Source organism: Micromesistius poutassou, assembly GCF_964030765.1.
Source record: "Micromesistius poutassou genome assembly, chromosome: 9".
NCBI classification, from domain to species: domain Eukaryota; kingdom Metazoa; phylum Chordata; class Actinopteri; order Gadiformes; family Gadidae; genus Micromesistius; species Micromesistius poutassou.
This window is the reverse complement of record NC_140279.1, coordinates 20,830,448-20,836,057: the sequence shown is the minus strand read 5'-3', so window position 1 is coordinate 20,836,057 and position 5,610 is coordinate 20,830,448.

Genomic DNA, 5,610 nt, shown 5'->3' with positions numbered 1-5,610 from the left:
GGAATTATGCTGAAATAGACAGTAAAAAAGAGGCGGTGTCAAAGGTCATGGCTGACCTGACCGCCGCCATGCGGCGACCTTTGACCCCAGGGCTACCAGATTCGCAACAGAGGGTCCTCCAGAGCCACTGAACGATAATCTGGAAAAAAAAATCCCCAAAATCCTCTGGATTTTTTTTTTGCTCTTTTCCCATAAAATCCACACAGAAGCTGTCAGACTCAAGGCCTCTAACACCCTTTGGTCAGAGTGTTTATTTTGGAGGAATTTTTTTTCTAGAGGTCGCAGGAGTCTGAATTTTTTATATGTCGTTCGGGGGCTCTAGTCGAGCGGACGGACGTCCGAACCGTGCCGCTCGGACCTGTACTTTTCGATGGGCGGGGCTTTGATCGCTCGCCTTTTCCTCCCTTTGAGTGCTCGCCGTTGCCGCAAAAATGGACCGAACCACGTTAAATTTGGCCTGCGGCCCTCCCATGAGGCCCTGATCAGTCTCCCAGAGTCCCAACTCTGTAGACCAACAGCAAAGCCAAGTAGCTCTGTGGTGGTCGTACCGCAACGTGGCGAAAAGATCCTAGCTGAAGGTCCTCTGGCGCACGACATAGTCAAAAATCTGGCAGAAATGAGCCTCCAAAAGCTTTCCTGACCTTGTGTGACCTTTTTGACCTCACTTCATTTTGGGGCACTTCTCTCAATTGGAAAGTGTCTACATTTTACTATGGCTGACCTTTGACACTTGGGAAGGCCGCACGGGTCTGAAACTCTTGACCGTGGATGAGCCTTTGCTCCTGAGACGCACACCCAGTTTTCAGACTCCTGGCTTAAAGCGTTTAGGAATTATGCTGAAATAGACAGTAAAAAAGATGCAGTGTGTCAAAGGTCATGGCTGACCTATGACACTTGGGAAGGCCGCACGGGTCTGAAACTCTGCAAGGTGATAACCCTAACCCTCCTATAAACCATACTGAAGTTTCAGACCCCTAGCTTAAAGCTTTCATGAGTAATTAATTGAAGAGGAGACAGTTTTCAGGAAATCACGTTGGAGACTTTTTTTTTTAAGATTTATTTTTTGCCTTTCTCAGCTTTTTTTTTTTTTTTTTATTATAGAGATGGACAGAGAGGAGGGTGTGGGAGACAGAGGGGAGGACATGCAGCAAAAGACCCAGGCCGGATTCGAACCTCGGTCTCTGCGATCAGAACTCTATTACGTGGTACGCGCCTTAGCCCAGTGCGCCACCGGGGCGCTCACTTTGGATGCTTTTTATTAATTTATTAATTCATTTTATAATAAATAATAAATAAAAGTTACTATAAAACCCTAAACATTTCTAAAACATTTCTAAAACAATTTAATACTTAGTGCTTGTTAGTGCGTATGATCCCGAGCGCGTTTATGCCTTGCCACGCCCCCCGCCCCGTATTTAATCAGACGGTAAAGGGCAGAGCTCAGAAGGCAGGTAGAAGGATCAACAGAGAACGAAGCCTTTTGACAGTTTTACAAGATTCAAATGTAAGTGAACAATGCATGATTTCTTTACAGTTTATGATTAGACCGTTATTACGTGTGTGCTCTCCGTAGGCCTCGGCCTGTCCTCCGCTATGGACAGAATCTCCGTTTATTATTATTATTATTGCATTATTAATTATTGAACAATAACGGCGTGTCAGCTTCCTAGTTGGTGAGGATTAATTCATTATTACAAATATACAAGTTAATCCATTTACGTAATTACATGGTAGTGCGTATGGCCCCGAGCGCGTTTATGCCTGGCCACGCCCCCCCGGTATTTAATAAGATGTTAAAGCGCAGAGCTCAGAAGGCAGGTAGACAGAGAATCAAGACCTTTGACGAATTAACAAGATTCAAATGTAAGTGAACAATGCATGACTTCTTTACAGTTTATGATTAGACCGTTATTACGTGTGTGCTCTCCGTAGGCCTCGGCCTGTCCTCCGCTATGGATAGAATCTCCGTTTATTATTATTGCATTATTAATTATTGAACAATAACGGCGTGTCATCTTCCTAGTTGGTGAGGTTTAATCCATTATTACAAATACACGAGTTAATCCATTTACGCGATTATGTGTTAGTGCGTTGATCCCGAGCGCGTTCATGCCTGGCCACGCGCCAGGCCCGCTTGTGCCGAGCTCGTGCACAGGCCTCGGCCTGTCCTCCGCTATGGATAGAATCTCCGTTTATTATTATTGCATTATTAATTATTGAACAATAACGGCGTGTCATCTTCCTAGTTGGTGAGGTTTAATCCACTATTACAAATATACGAGTTAATCCATTTACGCGATTATGTGTTAGTGCGTTGATCCCGAGCGCGTTCATGCCTGGCCACGCGCCAGGCCTGCTTGTGCCGAGCACGTGCACAGGCCTCAGCCTGTCCTCCGCTATGGATAGAATCTCCGTTTATTATTATTGCATTATTAATTATTGAACAATAACGGCGTGTCATCTTCCTAGTTGGTGAGGTTTAATCCACTATTACAAATATACGAGTTAATCCATTTACGCGATTATGTGTTAGTGCGTTGATCCCGAGCGCGTTCATGCCTGGCCACGCGCCAGGCCTGCTTGTGCCGAGCACGTGCACAGGCCTCAGCCTGTCCTCCGCTATGGATAGAATCTCCGTTTATTATTATTGCATTATTAATTATTGAACAATAACGGCGTGTCATCTTCCTAGTTGGTGAGGTTTAATCCACTATTACAAATATACGAGTTAATCCATTTACGCGATTATGTGTTAGTGCGTTGATCCCGAGCGCGTTCATGCCTGGCCACGCGCCAGGCCTGCTTGTGCCGAGCACGTGCACAGGCCTCAGCCTGTCCTCCGCTATGGATAGAATCTCCGTTTATTATTATTGCATTATTAATTATTGAACAATAACGGCGTGTCATCTTCCTAGTTGGTGAGGTTTAATCCACTATTACAAATATACGAGTTAATCCATTTACGCGATTATGTGTTAGTGCGTTGATCCCGAGCGCGTTCATGCCTGGCCACGCGCCAGGCCTGCTTGTGCCGAGCACGTGCACAGGCCTCAGCCTGTCCTCCGCTATGGATAGAATCTCCGTTTATTATTATTGCATTATTAATTATTGAACAATAACGGCGTGTCATCTTCCTAGTTGGTGAGGTTTAATCCACTATTACAAATATACGAGTTAATCCATTTACGCGATTATGTGTTAGTGCGTTGATCCCGAGCGCGTTCATGCCTGGCCACGCGCCAGGCCTGCTTGTGCCGAGCACGTGCACAGGCCTCAGCCTGTCCTCCGCTATGGATAGAATCTCCGTTTATTATTATTGCATTATTAATTATTGAACAATAACGGCGTGTCATCTTCCTAGTTGGTGAGGTTTAATCCATTATTACAAATACACGAGTTAATCCATTTACGCGATTATGTGTTAGTGCGTTGATCCCGAGCGCGTTCATGCCTGGCCACGTGCCAGGCCCGCTTGTGCCGAGCTCGTGCACAGGCCTCGGCCTGTCCTCCGCTATGGATAGAATCTCCGTTTATTATTATTGCATTATTAATTATTGAACAATAACGGCGTGTCATCTTCCTAGTTGGTGAGGTTTAATCCACTATTACAAATATACGAGTTAATCCATTTACGTGATTATGTGTTAGTGCCCTCTCAGGCCTGTGTGTGATCTGATCTTTAATTCATTATAACAAATATACATTTGTTATCTAGTTTAGTTAATCAATTACGTATTTAACTAATATCTCATGACTTTTACAGATGACTAAACCCAAGACCATCGCAGAGTGCCCAATCTGTGGCAAGGTGCTCCTGCTGATAGCCAAGCATCTCAGGGAGATCCACGCCCTAAAGAACGTCCGGGAGAGGGGTATCATCAATCAACTGGCCACCGGCCGGACTGTGGTCCCCCCCGGACCTTGCCCCTTTCCCGGATGTTCTCCCCATCTCCTTCACGTGGAGAAACACATGAGGACCCACACAGCGACATACACAAGAGCAACGGTGGATCGGGAGATCAAGGCCCTCAAGCGCGCTGCGGCTATCAACCAGCTGGCGGCCTTGAGGGCCACCGCTCCCGATCCACCCATGGTCAGTGTCCTGGACCAGCAGGAGGACCAGGCCCAGCAGCCTGACCCGGAGGCGGGCGTCAGCATGTGCATGAAGCGCACGTGCATCAATGCCCGCCTCCGGGTCCGTGAGCTGGAGAGGGAGCTGCTGGACGTCCGTAGCGTGAGTGAAAGAAGAATACATAGCAATTATGCATTCTTTCCATGGTCAATTTATTTCAATAATTTACAGTGTCATTAAGTTGCTGTCCTGTTTTCTCTTGCTGTTTGTTTTGTCCCTCTGCAGAGGCTGGTCCAGTTGCAGGCTGTTGCGGTCCAGTTGCCTCGCCGACCTCGCCGACCTCGCCGACCTCGACGTGAGTGAAAGAACAATACATAGCAATTATGCATTCTTTCTATGATCTATTCTTCATGATTTATTTCAATAAATTACAGTGTCATTAATTTGCTGTTTTCTCTTTCTTCTTATTTCTCTCTTTTCTCTTGCTGTTTGTTTTTTCTCTCTGCAGAGGCAGCCCCAGAGGAGGAGGAGGAGGAGGAGGAGGAGGAGGAGCCGCCGCCGCCCCCGGCAACGGCCCCGGCCCCGCCCCTGGCAACGGCAACGGCCCCGGCAACGGCCCCGGCAAAGGCAAAGGCAAAGCGGAAACTCCCATTTGGCGCTAATGGGGTGAGAAGATAATTGATTAATTGTTATTATTATTATTATGTTAATATGTTATGTTAAGAGGGACCTCTTCGTCTGCCTGGCACAGCAAGAGCCCTCATCTGCTTCCTCCTCCTCCACTCCTGGCTCCTCCTCCTCCTCCGCTCCTGCTGCTGGCTCCTCCTCCTCCTCCGCTCCTGCTGCTGGCTCCTCCTCCTCCTCCGCTCCTGCTGCTGGCGTCTCCTCCTCCTCCGCTCCTGGCTCCTCCTCCTCCTCCGCTCCTGCTGCTGGCTCCTCCTCCTCCTCCGCTCCTGCTGCTGGCTCCTCCTCCTCCTCCGCTCCTGCTGCTGGCGTCTCCTCCTCCTCCGCTCCTGGCTCCTCCTCCTCCTCCGCTCCTGCTGCTGGCTCCTCCTCCTCCTCCGCTCCTGCTGCTGGCTCCTCCTCCTCCTCCGCTCCTGCTGCTGGCTCCTCCTCCTCCTCCGCTCCTGGCTCCTCCTCCTCCTCCGCTCCTGCTGCTGGCTCCTCCTCCTCCTCCGCTCCTGCTGCTGGCTCCTCCTCCTCCTCCGCTCCTGGCTCCTCCTCCTCCTCCGCTCCTGCTGCTCGCTCCTACTCCACTCGTGCTGGCTCCAGAAACAAGCCATCAGCCACCCAAGTGTTGGCACTAAAAGTGAAGCAAAAAGTGGGGATTTCCCCCAAAAAATTACGGGCAATAATCTCCCTAAAACGTATTTAAACATTTTCAGTTCTGTTCAGTTCATATATCTATTCGTGTTGTGTGTTGTTTTATATTGTATATGTATTCAAGTTCTTTGTGTATCTATAATTAAGAAAAAACATTTGGAAACTGGTCGTTGTTTGTCAATTTTTATGGGGTCAGAACAGTCTCATTAATAATG